General features: G+C 39.6%; 1 protein-coding gene across 3 annotated transcripts in view; it reads right to left on the bottom strand.

Moving 5' to 3' along the window:
• Window positions 1-18,112, bottom strand: part of CHRM3 (cholinergic receptor muscarinic 3) — a 227,665-nt gene that overhangs the window by 168,720 nt on the left and 40,833 nt on the right. For all 3 annotated transcript variants that reach the window (XM_080997728.1, XM_080997726.1, XM_080997727.1), the window contains exon 2: window positions 5,400-5,611. The gene's annotated coding sequence lies outside the window, so the exon portion shown is untranslated. The remainder of the gene's footprint in view (window positions 1-5,399; window positions 5,612-18,112) is intronic.

Below are 18,112 nucleotides of genomic sequence, written 5' to 3'. Positions count from 1 at the left end.
TATTTTATTTGTCACCTTTGTATCTTTCCTTTTATCCAAGGAGCCCAAGGCAGTATACATCCCACTGCCTCCAAGCAAGCTTGCGGGGGACGTTTAAGCTGAGAAGCAGTGACTAACCAAAGTAACTGAGTAAGCTCCAAGGCTGAATGGGGATCTTGCCACTCCTAGTCTCACACTAGTAAACTTCTCCATGCATGGTAAGAGCTTCTCTCAATGTTTGCTACTGTGCAGCTGAGTGGATACTAGTTTTCAAAGTACATTAACCTCGGTTCTTAATGCTTCAGCACTGAATTATATTGTAACAGAATCCGTCCTGAAGAAATAATTCACAAACAACCAAGTTCCTCGTGGCAAACTTCTTTTTAATGCATGTCAGATTCATCTATGTGCATTTGGATTGAAAAGTGGAAGGATGACTCAGATTCTGTTTTTAAAACTCTTGCTTTGGCCACTCTTCCTTCTCGCTGCTATGTAGGACACCCAGTTTTGTGAAGCAAATGCCCACTGCACACTTTGGTTGGGATTAGGAACCTGGAAAGAAACTGGGATTCTTAAAAGAGGGAAGCCGAAGGAAAAGTAGCTGCTTATAACATATTTGGGTCACTGGCTGAATTATCACCATAAAAGGTAAACTAAGGTCTATGCCTTCCACCTCAATGAAAGGGAATGATTTGTCTTCTGAATGGCTCAATCTCCTCATCCATCTTTAAACTCATTCTGTCTAAAATCTTAAATGTAAATGTTACTTTCAATTCTGATACTTTTGGCCACTTTAATAAGATAAACTTTCTTTTCAGTACATATTAACACTGCCTTTATGCAAATAGATGATATCAAAAGCATGTAAACAGCCACATTTACAGATGCATTACAGGAGATGGTATTTGAAATAATTTCATATTAATGGACAGATGAGCATTTTTGAGCTACCAACAAGTTACACTGGTTGTGCAGGGCAAGGTTGACTGTATCATTCATAAAATTGTTTTCAAAATATTGTATAACCCACTCTTCAAGTGAAAGCTAGTTTTAAGTATCAGGTATACAAATCTGATAATGCAATTAAGAACAGCACAAAACAGATTCTGGCAAAGCAAGTTTCCGTGCTATTCATTCTCTTCCTACACAACAGGGGAATGAAATGTGTTTCCTGGACTTTATACCCTGCTCTGTTCGCCAGCAAAGGAAGGTGGTACAGAATGATCTCTTCCTGTGGGCACTGGGGTGCTTCACTGGTCAACCAGCTGATTAATTAACAGCACTGATGGACTTCCAGAGACGAGTTAATTTTCAGCCAGAAAAGTATTGGCCATATTCAATGAGCCTGTTTCTATTTCAAATTCACTGCATGGTTATGCTTGCATGTAGGGAGTAAATATAAAGAAGAAGAATTTTTACTCCCTACATGCAAGCATAACCATGCAGTAAATTTGATCCCACTTACAGGATAATGTAGCAATTGTATGAATAAGAAGTTTTGTATGTGTTTATTGCTGTCTTGCTTGCTTTTGTAATGTCTATAAAGCACACTAAAACCGTTAATGAAAAGAGTACATAAATGTGTTAAATGAAATAAACAATGCCACATATAAAAACTAAGCTAGTGATTAGATTTGTAGTTTAGAAGGGCTGCCAGCTTTGAAAAAAAGTTTGGGAAAAGAAATTAGGGATTCATCGCATGGCACACAGGAAAGAGAATGTTCTTGGGAAAAGGAGCCAGCTGGCCCATTTTAAGTTATCTCCATTGTTGTTTAAGCCATCAAAAGAGAATGCTTACTGTGGAACTCAAACTCATTCCTGTTTGCCTGCCTGAAGAAAAGTAGAGGCAGCACTCCAAACTAGGATGAAAATCAAGAGTAAACAAAACAGTTTATTTAAACTTCTTAAACATGAGCAATTTTTATAGGGAAGTAGGATACAATTGCATTTTCCTACACCTTTATTTATTGCATAAGAAATGTAACTATTTGTTATTTTATGCATTACATTTGTATCCCATTCTTGCTCCAAGGATTTCAGACTGGCATGCATGGTCTTCCCCATCCAATTTATCCTTATAGTAATCCTGAATGGCAGTTTAAGGTGAGAAATAAGATAGCAGCTTCAAATGAGCTTCATGTCTGAGCACATGTCACTCAGCCACTGCAAACATTTTCCCCCAGTTAACGTGTTAATTATTTTGGGACCCAAATATTTATCGCCCCACACCACACCTTAAGAAATCTCATTTGTTCAGCTCTCAGACCACATTGTGGAAAAATACAGCCCTCATTTCCTCACTAGTACTTCCACTGCAATTCCAAATACTGGACTGACTGCTGTTTGACAACATCTCTACCAGTACCTTGTGCCCGTACCCAGCAATATATTGTTCTCTTTCATGTTCCTAGCATTTTGACATGTACAGTGGTACCTCGGTTTAAGAACAGTCCTGTTTATGAACGATTTGGTTTACGAACTCTGCAAAACTGGAAGTAGTTTGAGAACTTTGCCTTGGTCTAAGAATGGAATCCGAATGGTAGAAGGGCACTGGCGGTGGAAGGCCTCATTAGGGAAAGCACAGCTCAGTTGAAGAACGGACTTCCAGAACGGCTTAAGTTCATAAACCAAGGTACTACTGTATTATGAACGCATATTTAGTTTTTGAAATGTGCAAGAAAACCACCAACCCCCATACCCAAACTGCCAAATAACAGTGAGACTACCTCATTCATTGTTTCAAGTTCTAGGCATGCCCTGGTTCAGGGAGGAACAAGACATGGCAAATAATTTTCTCCTCTAAGAAAAGATAGATAAATTTTCATTCTGTGTGGTGTACTGCAAAAACAAATATAAAATAAGGAATTATTGTGAGAATAACCACATTATAAAAAGAAGCAAAATATTTAAAACCTATAAAATCTATGACCTCAATCCTAGACAGTTAAATGGCAGAAGCTTCCAAACAGTGAAAAAAATTATACTATATATGGCATGGAACTCACAAAATAAACATTATTAATTAAGTGCAAGACTGCCTTAGCAGAATGTGGCTACTTGATTTGATGGATGCTTATCTTAAACACAGTTATGATTACTAGCCCATGAGGGAAAGGATACTTGAAAACAAGTCTTACAAAACAAGGATACTTGAAAATAAGTGCTTTGTGCCTTCAGCTGGCTCATAAGAACAGCTGGTCAAAAAAATATCCCATACATATAACTTTGCTGCAATATTTTGAGGCACTTTTTCTATTCTAAGCTCATGCATTTAAAAACATGCTTGTTAAAATCTGTCACATTTTACAGTGCCAATGATCTCCGTATAGTATTTCCTTTTCAGCTCTCCATAAGTTACAAAGCTATCTTAGAACAAAGATATGAAAAAATTTGAAAAGAAATGAGTTTGTCTGTTATAACAGCATTTATAAATTTGTGGTTTTTCAAGGTTATAGCAAAACAGTAGTTTCATAAATATCACAGTGGGGAACTGGCCAATCAGAAAGGCACCAAGCATTGACAACTTTCCATTCTCAGGTATATGCAGAAAAAAGGGTCATAGGCTGATTGTTATGGATATTGTATGCAAGTTCCGATTTACAGCAAGTAACTGCAATAAAACACAACAGCGGTGTCATCAGCTGAACTTCCTATACCTAGTATACTCCAGATGTTTTCAACTGCAACTCCCAACAGTCCCAGCTAGAATGGCTAATGGTCAGAGATGATGGGAATTATGATCCAAAATATACAGAGGTCACCAGCTTGGACTAGATACCCCCTGAGCCCCAGCCTAAGACTGTAACATTTGACTCATCATACTCCATTTCTTGAAAACCCAGTTTTAAATCCCTTCATAAAACAACTGTAATTTACTAAATCCTTCACCAACAAAGAAAGATGATTCAGCTGAAACTTTATGCTTTGTGTAGTCAGAACTTCATCCTTCATGTGTTTATTGTTCGAGATATTTATCGGGCAGTACAGATGCTATCTTATAGTAAAATGCAAGTTCATACTATTTTTAAACATAGCAATGAACTATAAACATGGTCCTAAAACAATTTCCAAAAGTCAGGAATTGCCCCACATTGTTTTATACAAAGAGTAAGGAAAGAGAAGAAGCCCACTTCTTCTATAAAACTCACTTTACACAACAACAACAACCCTACATTGTTCAAGGGTGAAACAATTATGAAACCTGTTCCTACATCCCACTGTTTCACCACTCAAGCCTGCACACTCTTAAGGTAACTCTCAGTAGAAAGAAAAAGCTGAGGAAAAGATGCACAAAACTCTGTGTTAGATTGGATTTGGACCTTAGAGATTCAACTCCCATGTCCTATCATCATCAGTGCACAGTCTACACCAGAGCATTATCCAAACAGAAACATCTCTGATACAACACAGAAAGGGTAACTATAAGCTAAACCTTTAGTGATATATTTTGTTCTAATCATTTGACAGTAGCTGCTTCAAATACAGCAGTGTTATTGATGTAAAACAGCCTTCTCCTACTCAATGGCCTCCCAAGCTGCACTGGCTAGCATGGTCTGGGATGAAGGGAGCTGAAGTCCCACAAAGGCACCATGCTGGGCTGGGAAAAGCTTTTGTAAAAAGTGAAACATGAAAAACAAATAATGAACCAATAGTGAAACATGTAGCCCCTTATTGTAAGTCTACCAAGTAACTATAATTCAATAACCTTGCCAGGTCTGGCAGATATTGTTCAAGTTCATGCACTTTGAGATCAACATAGCGGATGTGTGTCTTTTCTTCTTCTGCAAGACTAGCAATAGCAGGTGTAAGCTGACTACCTACTTCATGGAAAGTACAGCTGAAATGTGTTCATAACCGAAATGTAAATATGTGAATGCATTCTAGCAGGCACGGAATTTATCACCATAGAGATAATGCATGACTTCCCTACTGAAATAGAGTTATTGGTTATCTCCATGTCCAAAGATGAAAGTTCTCATTTCTGATTATGTTCTTCTCTTGGGCAACATGCTAAAGGCAGCAACTCGCTAAATCAATAGTGACCTAAACAGCTGGTATCAATGAACATTATGATATCTGATGTATCTTCTATCTGATGACATGAACTGATTGAACATGGAACTGCAGTGATTTAAATAAAACAGTGATGTTTAAGTTAATGATATTATGTAATATGTTCTGGTTCTATTTTCTTTGGGGGGAGCAACTCAGTAAAATCTGTCTTAATAAATCCTATTGTAATTTAGTGTAAGTGGAGCACATTTGCTTAAAAGATAACTATTTTGTCAACAAAAGTGTGTGTTTGATATTCTCAGAGCAGAAAAGAGAACACCCTCTGGTTTTCTCTGGCAAAATTCCCAGAATCTGTACACTAAAATGGAAAACCCCAATACCACTAATAGTTAAGTAAAGCAACTTACCATCATAGAAGAAAAGGCCATATAAGTGTGAAATTAACATTTTTTTGCTGAGGAATCCATCCAAATTGCAGAATTTTGCCAAAAAGTCAGGGAAGCATAGCTGTTGCAAGAGACCATCCAAAGTTCAAAAACAATGTTCAGAACGGAACAGATTTGTCAAGGTCATAGAATAGGTTGCTTTCTTTGAATCATTGTCTCCACTGCTGCTAGACCTACAAAAAAAGAAACAGAAATTTGGACTATTATTTTCAGTTTCACAGCAATGCAATAAATGTCAATGTTGGACTATTGTTACTGTCCTTAGTAGTAACTGAGATTATTAGGGGAAATAGGTAAAGCAACTCCTTATCTAGCTTTGATTCTACTCAAAGTTCCCCTGGCCCACTGGATCCCATATTTGGAAGTAATTTTCTGGTACAGCTTTTAATATTCAACTAAGACATATTTTCTTTGGGGGTAGCATGTTTGTATTTTGATCCATCAGAATGGCAATTATGTGAAATCTGCATATAGGTACCTGCATGCATAGTGAGAAGTCTTCTCAGCAAACTGGGACAACATTCTCCAGAGCTTACTACATTGTAGTAACATCCAGCAAACGCACCCCACACCTCATATTCCCTTCTCTCCAGATGTGTTCACTAAACATACCGTATATAAAACCAAACATATTCTCTTCAACATCAGAGTGTTCTAGCAAACCAAATATCGTTTTCTAAATGAATTAAATAATTTCAGACTTTGAAAATCTGAGTACAGTGGTACCTCGGGTTAAGTACTTAATTCGTTCTGGAGGTCCGTTCTTAACCTGAAACTGTTCTTAACCTGAAGCACCACTTTAACTAATGGGGCCTCCTGCTGCCGCTGCGCCGCCAGAGCACGATTTCTGTTTTCATCCTGAAGTAAAGTTCTTAACCCGAGGTACTATTTCTGGGTTAGCGGAATCTGTAACCTGAAGCGTATGTAACCTGAAGCGTATGTAACCCGAGGTACCACTGTAATGCCATCAGATTTCAATGGGCAGCACTGAATGAAGGTCATTTTTTCTGCATACCTTCCAGCCACTTAAACTTTCATAAGAAAAAGTATTTTATAATAATGACTAGGAGGACAGACAATAATCCATTCCTTAGCTTAACTTGTCAGAAATGATTTAGTAAAACAACTAAAGAACAGTATGAGAAGTATTTAATATCTGTGTTGGACACCACCGTTATTTTCTTTCAGTTTCATTGTTCTATGCTCAGTACATTTTAACAGCTCATGCTTAATCAATATGTCCTAATATGGTTCAAACCACTAAGCAAAAGACATATGTTCTCAGTTTGTTTTCATATTTCCTTACATTCTCTCATTAGTAGCCTCTCACTAGCGTTCTTCAATATAGCGAAAAAGTATTCATACAATGGGTAACAATGATATTACTCATTCCAATACCTCTAACTTTTCTCAATTAAATACAAACTTCAGTACAATTAAGCATAACAAAATTAGATCTCTAAACCTTCACTTTTGCATGATTAAAAAACACACAATGCTTGTTTTCAAGCATAGATACTGCACTGCTACAGCTTTCTTCAAAATGCTTTCTGGGGAAAGAAGTTGTGGCACCCCTCAAAGTGAAGTTTTGCCCTCAGGGGATGTAACCCCAGAGGAGTCGCCCAGTGATGAAAAGGTTGTCTAAGCTCTTATAGTAACAGCCCCACCCAGTATGATCTGAAGTAAGAGTATATTAGGGCTCTGAGGAACCTCAAGGGGATGGGAGAGGGAGAGGGAGAGGGAGAGGGAGAGGGAGAGGGAGAGGGAGAGGGAGAGGGAAGGGCGGATAAACACTGAGTGAATATACCATTCTGCTTTAGTCCTACTTTATAGTTTTTTATTAAAACATTTTTAAATAGAATTTTATGTCACGTTTCAAGGCAGTGTTCAAAATATATAACATTAAAAATGTAATACAACAAATATGCAGCTAATAAAGCTTGGCAGGATCACAAACCACAGCCAACTCAACAAAAGCCTGAGAGTACAATTATATTTTTAATAAGCACCAAAATACCAATAGTGCTGGCGTTTGTCTAAGCTCAGGGGGAAGGTGGTTCCACAACATTGTTTTGTTATGAGGCTGGCTCTATGTTTTTAATGTATTTATATTGTGTATCAATCCATTTATTCATGCTTACTGTACACTACTGCAGAATGTTTGGATGAAGGACCAAAATATGTAATATGTAAGGACCATAATATGTAATATGCAGAAATACGTAAATAAATAATGTGGATCAACAAATAAACATTCAAGTTCCATAAAACTTCCCACTTAGGTCAATGGAAGCCATTGAGCCAACAGTGTGATGCAGCAGCAAAAAAAGCTAATGCTATTCTAGGCTGCATCAACAAAAGTATAGTGTCCAGATCAAAGGAAGTAATAGTAGCATTCTATTCTGCCTTGGTCAGACCACACCTGGAATACTGTGTCCAATTCTGGGAACCACAATTTAAGAAGGATATTGACAAGCTGGAACGTGTGCAGAGGAAGGCAACCAAGATGATCAAGCCTTATGAGAAATGGTTGAAGGAGCTGGGTATGTTTAGCCTGGAAAAGAGGAGACTGAGAGGAGATATCAAAGCCATCTTAAATATCTCAAGGGCTGTCACATGGAAGAGGGAACAATCTTGTTTTCTCCTGCTCTGGAGGGTAGGATTTGAACCAATGGCTTCAAGTTACAAAAAAGGAGATTCCAACTAAACATACAGAAAAACTTTATGATAGTAAGAGCTGTTTGACAGTGGAACAGTCTTCCTCGGGAGGTTGTGGAATCCCCTGCAGGTTTTTAAGCAGAGGTTGGGTGGCCATCTGTCATGGATGCTTTAGCTGAGATTCCTGCATTGCAGAGGGTTGGATTAGATGACGCATGGGTCCCTTCCAACTCTACAATTCGATTATTCTATGATACTTCAGAAGAAGAAGAGGGTGAATGAGAACTGAGAGGAACACTGTGACATTTTGGGCTACCGATTCTGTATGAATTTAGAAAAAACGCACTATAAGGTTTTATGGTTAAGCAAAGGAATTTACTCCCAGAAGTAAAGGTGGCCACCAATTTGGATGGCTTTAAAAAGAGGATTATACTATCAATGGCTACCAGCCACAATGGTTGTGTTTTGCCTCCCTGCTAGAGCAAGTAAATTCTTATTTCATTCACCTAAGTAAAATGTGTGCTTGGTTAGGTTATTTCAGTTAGTTTTCTTTTATATCCACATATTTTCTGTTCAATTTTATTCTAAAACTTCCAAGTCAACTATTTTTGACAATGGAATAAAGATTTTATAGAAAAATAACCATTTTCAGGATACAGAGATAATTTCTATGTAGTACAGCTAATTACACTTCCTTTCTTACTCTCTTGCTTGTCAGGCTTTTTTTTTTAAAAGTAATTTCAATATGTTTTATGATCCAAAGTAATTTGATTAGAAAACCGGGGCAATTATAAGTTTCTCATATTTTCAAAAGCTGCAGCAATTCAAGCAGCAGTAAGACTCAGTCACAAGCACTTGCACTTATAAAGGCAAAAATATTCAGTACGTTAACCCAGCTATTCCCAACCTGTGTGCCTGAAAGGCTGGGGGTGGAGGTGGGGGGTGAGGGTAAAGGCCCGGCTGCCTGAAGGTATCCTATGCACCTTTAGCCCAATAGTGACCAATGCTCCTCCTCAGTCCAAGCCTTCCAAATAGCAGGAAGGACGAGGGGGAGCTGAGTTGGCCCTGTATAATATATGGACCTTCAGATACCTTGGCCATACAAATACCAAACAATGGCCAGTCTTTCTCCCAACACTGGACCTGAGGAGGTGGCAGGGATTGCTGGTAAATGACACAGACCACCTCTGAGGTTTCAAAGTTGGGAGGAAATCTCAGCATGCTCACCAGTGGGCAGGGTCACATGACAAATTAGTTTGTTGAAGTGTACTGAAAATGCCTGACTAGAAGCATTCAGCAAAACATTGAATCATAGAATTGTAGAGTTGGAAGGGTCCTCTAGTCCAACCCCTTGCAATGCAGGAATCTCAACTAAAACATCCATGACGGATGGCCGTTCAAACTCTGCTTTAAAACCTCCAATGAAAGAGTTCACCATCTTCTGAGGAAGTCCATTCCACTGTTGAACAGCTCTTACGATCAGAAAGTTATTCCTGGTGTTTGGTCGGAATCTCCTTCTTTGTCTTAATACCAAGTAGCTTAGTTCAACTGGAACCATGCATATGTGGTATGGTCACATCAGGCAAAAGTCACAGGAAGCAGGGTCACATCATGTAAAGTCAGGGTTAGAAGCATTTATTTTGATTTCATCCAGATTCAGGCAGGTTTTATCGGGATCTCAGAAGGCTCTCAGACAGCTCCACTGGCGGTTGTTCTCTCCTTACTGTCAGTAATAAGGTGAGGTGTTGCCTCAGTGAAGAGACTTATGAAGGGAGGAAACACCTGTTCTGCAATTGACCCCACTTCCTCCAAAGAGCTGGCCATGCTCTTTAAAGGATGCTTGTCTAGTTCTGTAACTGTGGTTTTCAAAAGGCTGAAGAAATAGAGATGCTACTAGTGATTCCTTCCTGAAGTCTGGGGTGACGCGCAGTGTAAATTAATAATGCAGAGTCTTCTTCGGTAAAAGAATAAAGGCTTTACTGATTTAAAATAAACTTGTTTGTAAATAACAGCATAATGAACAGAAGATTAAACTAGCTTCAGAGCTATATGACATGGGGATGGTGGAACACCTATGATCTAAGACTGGGAGAAGATGCTAAATGGGGAAGCTTGTGTCTCTTCTTCATTTGAGTCTTCCTTGGGGCAGCATATGGGTCTATGGTTGGTGGTCAGTACATTGGCTGACACATCCAAATATGCCTAATTGCACAAAATCCAATGTGCACAGCCCAAAATAGGGTGCAGTGCATACCATAGTGGAAGAAAAATGAATCTGATAAGTGCCTACAAGCATTGGATTCTACACATGTAGAGCATCCAGGACTAACTGAGCAAAATGAATGGAATATTTTTGCCTTTATGCAATAAGTGTTTGCAACGGAGTCTTACTTCTCCTTGAACGACCCTAACTTTTGAAAATTTGAGAAACTTATAATTACCATGGGTTTTTTTTTAATAAAATTACTTTGGATCTTAAAACATCTTAAAGCTACTTTTAAAAACCTGACAGCAAGAGAATAAGAAGGGAAATGTAATTAGCTGTGCCACATAGAAATTATCTCCATATCCTGGAAATAGTTATTTTTCTATAAAGTTCCTGAAAAATTGTCAAATATATTTTATAAAATGTAACATAAAATACATGGATTATATTAAAGGGTGGTAAATGTAAGGATCCAACTACATGCACATTTAACTTTGGTAACATAAAGTGCATTTTATTTCTCAGAAACAACAGCAGCCTAGTGGTGCATGCTCGTTTGACTTATACTGCTGGTAAGCAAACTACCACACTTGACCTCTTATGTCTTAAAGCAGGGGCCAAATTCTTGAGTGTTTTTGCCTAAGTGGAGGTGTCCCTGACATGGGAAATGGCCTGCATGTAAAGACATGGGTGCAGGAACCTTTATATGGCTGGAATGCAGCCTATTCTCATGAATATGCCAGCTCCGAGTGTAATTTTACAGCCGGCTGCAGAATGCAATCAGGAACAGAGAGACTTGGCTTATACTCCGGCAGAGGAGAACCCACAGCCGCCAGCATCGACTCCCCCAATCTTGGACGGCCAGCTGCTAAGGGAGTAACTGAGAGCAGGCTGGAACAGAGCCAAAGCTCTCCGGAAGCCCAAACAGGTGCAAAAAGCCACAGAGACAGCCTTTTGGAACAGGAAGGGGATGTAGCTGACCCAATAAGCCCAAGGCATAGGCAAATAGGACGGCTGCTAGACAGGAAGCAAAATAAGAGACGTAAGGGTCGAAAGTTCAATATCTTCTGTCGTCACAGGAAGGACTCTTCAGAAGGGTCAACTTGAGAGATTATGCTGGCAGCTTGGCTAGAACCGCCCAGAGTTAATTGTTTGTTTTTGCAATAAATCCCCCTTTTTAATTACATACGCTTACTGTGCTATCAAGCCGGGAACCTGGACTCCAGACACCTATACTACAAAGGTAATAGTGTCATCTGTTGCTCCCCACCCTCCATTTTTGCCTCTGTTCCCACCATCATTGACATGACACCCCTGGAAGTTGCTCACAAGACAACGTTGCCACAGAGATGGAAAGGTTCCCCCACCTATGTTTTAAAGGCTACCTTCCACAGCATTCTCAGGCTCATCCACACTTCCACTTGCCTCCCCCCCCCCGCCGGCTTCCCCTGCAAAAACCTGCTCTTTACCACTGAATTGGAGCAAACATCAATGTGGTTTCCCATGGACTGATACAATTCAACTTTTCTGCTGGCGGCGGCGGCGGAGGAACGATCAACAAGAAAGGAGCCCTTTTGGGCTGCTTGTTCTTCCTCCTCTGCTGCCGCCGCCACCACTAGGTTTGTGGTGTGGTGAACCAGCTTATACTCAAGTCAATAAGTTTTCCCAGTTTTTTCTCCTAAAATTAGGTGCCTCGGCTTATATTCGGGTTGGCTTATACTCAAGTATATATGGTAGGTATCTTAATAGCAAAATGGGAACTCCTTGAAATAAAGAAAGCCAAAAAGTAAGCAGTCACCATGTATTGCTTTACTGTTACATTTAATAGAAAGACAGAGAAGTGTGTTGCTTAGAAATGTATATGAACGACTCAGGTCATAAAGGTGAAAGCCAAGTTCCCACTGAATTTATTTTCAAACTTCAACTAATATCCCTACATAAATTGCTAACATGTGTCTAACTATTCACCCCTCATCAAGTGTTTACAAACATCTGATAATATGCTTTTAGCTTTAAAAGTCCTAGAGGCATTTTAGTCACTAAGATTAATCAGATTTATATTTATATAAATATTTATATTTATGCAACCTAATCATTATATAACTACTCTAACAAATATAGTAGTTATATAACTATATTAACTTCTGGCCAACGTATTCCGTCTGTCTTGAAAGCTTCTCTCTAGTTACTTGACAGATGCACTCACAATCGTAAGTCCCAAGACAGAGGGGAACACATCACATATCTCCATAGCCATATCTCCTACCCAGAGGAATCATCTTTATGCCTCTGATCACTAAATGCCAGAATTATTATGAGAGGCAAGCAACCACCGCTAGGCTACTTAGAGCTGAGAGAAGGAACAACATGCAACAAGCACATACCAACTGCTCTAATACAGTGGTTCCCAATTAGCTAATTACTGAGGACCTCCTATTTTTCAAAAGCCAAGCCATGGACCCCCCCACTTTTGAAAAAGTATTACCATAAGCATGTACTATGATTATTTTTCAGGGTTGGGCTTCGAAAACCATCTTGGCTTTTGTTTTTAATCAAACAGAGCTCTGTTTCTGTGGAAAAGGCAACACAAACAAGGATTGAGTACAAAGTGCATCTGAGTATACACAGTAAAAGGGTCCAATTGTTATATGGAGTTTTCCAAAGCTACAAAAGCAAGAGCAAAGAAATAAATAAGAAGATGTGTTTGCTTTATAACTGATGAAGCTGGCTCTAGGCCACACCAGATGCCAATGCGAGGCCTGATACTCTGAGCACATCTCCTTTCTTAATGCTTACTGTATATCCCAAGTCACTTTAGAAAGTTCTTATATTTAGAGAACCGCACAGACATTACCTGTAACAATATTCCCAATGCATTTCCTTTGTAAGAAAAGCATACCAGCTATGTAAAATGTTTTAAAATTTGTGAAACCTTTAAGGATCCAGAAAAATATAAACACCTAAAAGAAATTCTCTCTATATTAGGAGATGACAGACAAATACCATTAACTTCAATAGGGTCTAAGTGTAGGCAATTTGCAGGTACTAGCATGAATCTTCAATTACCCTAGCTTCAGCTTTCTAAAAAATGATTTCTCTTTTGAAGTGTCTGCAACATCAGAGTTAAAGGGCAACCCCCATGGCACCAGGACAGAGGGATACTGTGTCACTTACCATCCTCAATAGGTGAATAAAGGTAAAGGTAAAGGAACCCCTGACCGTTAGGTCCAGTCGCGGGCGACTCTGGGATTGTGGCGCTCATCTCGCTTTACTGGCCGAGGGAGCCGGCGTTTGTCCGCAGACAGCTTCCGGGTCATGAGCCCAGTATGACTAAGTCGCCAGAGCAGTGCACGGAAATGCTGTTTACCTTCCCACCAGAGCAGTACCTATTTATCTACTTGCACTTTGATGTGCTTTCGAACTGCTAGGTTGGCAGGAGCAGGGACCGAGCAACGGGAGCTCACCCCATCGCAGGGATTCGAACCTCCGACCTTCTGATCGGCAAGCCCTAGGCTCTGTGGTTTAGACCACAGCGCCGTGTCCCTTAATAGGTGAATAGACAGGTATAAAATTAAGAACTCCTGTTCTACAACCTCATCTCATTTGCCAGGCCTCAGAAATACTGAGGCAAAAGTTATTAGCTCTACTAAGTTTGTATGTGCCTGCAGATGTGTACTGACATACAGAAGCAGCTAAGAATTCTGAGCTGAAAACTCCTCAGCTCACCTATCACATTTCAGTCATAAAATCCCAGAAAAGAGGCAGGAATCCACCAAACTCAGATTCCACTTCCAGGTCCGCTTCAGAATCGGGATGAGGTGAGGCTGCTATATTGTATTTAAAGTGCTGTGACAAGGAGACCCATGTGCTAGCTGCTCCAGGAAGTGGACTGATGGATTACCTGTTTTTAAAAGTTTGAAGGGGAGAAGTATCCTTTACAGGAAAATAGGCAGCATGGCAAACTCATAAGAGCTTTTATTTGTTTATCTTTGTGTTTTTGCATTTTATGGGCATAACAGACATAGTCTTGTCCCCATGCACAACTAGGAAGTAGTGGATTTTAATAGATTTGCCCATCCCTAATCTTTCACTGTTCTGTGAGGAGAACTATTCTTAACGCATATATGCAAGAAATTGGTTCTTTAAATATCCTGGTGCACAGACCTTTAGTGCTTTATTGGTAATTATCAACATGTTGAATTGGGCAGTTGGGCTCAGAAATGGAGCCATTAACAATTACATAATACTGCTGTTATATATGTGTCTGCAGTACAGTATTTGGTACCAGCTGAAATTTCTGACCACAGATCTGCCTTTTCCAGGAAACAGTTTGGGCAAGGGCCTAAGCAAAGCAAAAGTGTTCATGGCCACAGCCACTATCTAGTAAAACAGGAACAGAGCCAGGTCCAGAAACACTCAAGCTGCAAACTAACCCTTCAAAAGGAGTACAATCTACCCACAATATGCTGTACACTTGCCCCTAGATCAGCTTTTCAATCAGTCCAAAGCATTCTCTCTCATCTAGGTTAAGCCTCAGTTAACTGAACAGCAATAGACTGAAAATAACACAGATTAGGTTACAACTAATTTTACTCTTTACTTCCACCCTAAGGTATGTATCAAGCAATTAAAGCTAATATATGCCAAGTCTCATAAATATGTGATCAGCAACTTAAATATATGCCAACATCTGCCCCTTGTCAATGCTGAAAGTCAAGCTAACACAGACTGAATCCTAAATCGAGAACACCTTAAAGATTTCTACTGCAAGTGTTATTTGCATCTCAATGAGAGCTCTCCAAACATTTCTCTCATTTCCAAGGCTCTGAGACATCCTGCCTCTCTGCATAGAGTACTCAGCAGTTCAGTTATTCCAACCCAGCAGTCACTTGGAACAGACAAGGTTAGGCAGTGTTAAGCTCTGTGACCCCTCCAGCTAAGGGGCCCCGCTGTTGAGTTGTCACCTCCCTTGTTTAAGTTGTAAAATTCACACTTTTTGAAACTTGTCTGCCACATGACAGATTAAGTGAACTTCCGCAGGGCAACCATAGATGGCTCATGCCTTGTTTTCTCCAAGACTGGTTAAAAATATGCAGACCTCAATAAAAATAAAAAGAGAAGTGTGAACAGGCATGGGAAGGAAGTTAAGATGGTTCACCTGGTGAGATCAGTGTATTAAACTATAATAGGGAGAGATTATATGCTGGCAGAGCCCACAAAGGTACAAATATTTTTCTGTAATTTGGATTTCTGGGGGATAGGGCAGTATAGCTTCAATTTCAAATAGTTTCCCTGCATATGAATACAGAAAGAGCCGGGTTAGGTATAAATGAAAAACAAACCCCAAAATTTAAATGCCAGAAACTAAACACAAGTGATTAAATTCTAATAGGATGAAATCAGTAACTGCATTTAAAATGTTAATTTATGTATTAGAGTCAAGAAAAGTGGGGGGTAAAGTAAAAGCATATTGATTACATAATCAAACTAATAAGTCAACAACTTGGTTCTCAGCCGATTTTACAAATTAATATAAGTGCCTGAATAATATTTATATGTAAGAGATGAGTAGATTGTAAATGTGTGATCACACAAATACTTGTCCCATATATTAAGTCAGATTTGCCTTACTTCCACAACAACCATAGTGGTGGAATTTTAAAGTAACATGATACCATTGTTTGCAACAACCGTAGTTTCCAAACTCCACGCTGCCATGCCGGGGGAGAGGGAAAGGGAGGAGGTTTGTGCAAGTAAAATTTAACTATGTTTTAATGTTATATACCAAACAAGCAATTATCTTGTTTTTTGTTTTGCTGAACAAATATTTGTTTCATGTTACTTCTCAACTCAGCCAATAGTGAGCGGATACAAAGCAAGGCAGTCTAGGGGTAGACAGGGCCAGACCATGCATGAGGCAAAATGAGACAACTGTTTTGGGTGTCAGGATCCACAAGGGCAGCAGATCTGGGCTCCAAGGAATGCATAGCCCACTGCTACTGCCTCAGGGGCAGCAATGGCTGCAACAGACTCCTTGAAGGCCAGATCTGCTGCCTCCTTGGCAGTCCCCCTTCCAATCCTGCTTCTACAGTGGCCTCTCAATGAATACAAGGTGCTGCTGGTCTCCTCCCACCCCTGTGGAGGAAATGGCAGGGACTGCCTTGGGGGGGGGGGTCTCCCGGGCTCTGCACCCACCCAGCATGATTCAGAGTGGGTGCCTTCCTCCCCACAACCCATGACAGCCTTTGATCTCTACTTCCACAGTCTGGTTAGGTTGACTGGATTCCCCACTTTGTTGCCAATACAGATCTTCGCTCACCCCTTTTATTTCTGATGTAGATATTATTTTCCCCTCTCCTTGTTCCTGGTGCAGATGTTCATTTTTCCCTGGCCAGCGGCTCATTTTGTGGTTTGCCTCAGGTGCCAAAATGTCTTGTGCTGGCCCAGCTTCCAATTGTCACTGGGCTACAACTCCAATCATTCCTAAGCCATGCACCAAAAATTATAGTTGATAAATGGAGTAAAGTGTGCCTATTTCAGTTGTAGCTGTGATCTTGAAAATAGTTTTGCCATGGTCCTGTGCATCTCTGCACTAGCAGTACTCTGCCCTGTTGTACTTGGGTGATAGGGAAAAGCATTACCAGGACTGCTGACTTCTTCGCTTAGCTATTATACATTATTTCTGCTAATATTACTACTACTTTGCTCGTTTCCTGAAACAAACAAAGTTGAGTAACAATATTGCTCTGCAAAGGGGCTTCTCTCTGGCATTGGTGTCATACAGCAAGTGACTGGTATTTGCCTAGTGCAGAACCAACTACCAACACTAGAGCAAGATACAAAATTGCACATGATGATGCACCTTGGCTGTGAGTCCTAGACCACCTGCTCCCTGCCTTGCAAGCCTTTTTTCACCTGTCTTGGGAAAGTGGGGCCCTGACTGACTCCAGCTGATGAAGTTGAGGCTGATGAACAGACTCTTGGGCTGGGGAACTGTTCAGGGGTTTTTGTTGGAGCATTGTTGCTGTTATTGACACTATTTTTTGTATCTTTATATTTAGACCTTATTATGATTTATGTAGAAATTGTTCAGTTTGGTTGCATCCTTTTTGATGTGTTTTATTTATTGTTTTGACTACTTTTGTTATATTTATGATTACATTTTTTCATGTTGTAAGCTGCCTTGCTTTTTACTATGGAAAGGTAGTATACAAATAAATTATGTATGTATAGTCTTGTTACGCCTCCCTTTATCATTTGAGCTGTGTATTTTGCCTCCAGATTTAGAAAGGTGTTGCTTTCTCAATTGTTTAAAAATCCATAGAGAAGTTAAAAACTCCACGACCTAATCAGCTGAGACAAAATTAGTTTGGGTAATGATGTTCTTAAAAGCAATGAGCCAAAAACGCTACAAGAGATATGGCACAGTTGCATCAGATGATCAGCATTTAAATATTTATGGAAAGTCTGACTGAAATGAAGCAAGAGAGTATTCACTATAGTGAATATATATATTCATTATAAAGTTAGATATCTGAGCAAAACCTGACCTTTATTTTTGCATGCATTTGGAAATCTCTGAATTCAGAGTGCCAGGAAGCAAGAAATGTATTATTATCATTATTACAATGATTATTTATTATTACTATTAAAATTTATATATCACTCTATACCCACAGGTCTCAGGGCGGTTCACAGGATAAAGGTGTATCATGGTTTTAGTCCTACAAGAAATCTGCTTGTGCAATGTTCCTACCAGTGGGGGGAGGGTGTGGGATCTGCTGACTCCCCTTTTCATCAGCAGTTCATT

This window comes from Podarcis pityusensis, assembly GCF_964106645.2.
Source record: "Podarcis pityusensis genome assembly, chromosome: 3".
Lineage (NCBI taxonomy): Eukaryota > Metazoa > Chordata > Lepidosauria > Squamata > Lacertidae > Podarcis > Podarcis pityusensis.
Note: the sequence above shows the minus strand (reverse complement) of the source record. Positions and strands in the feature narration are given on the sequence as shown.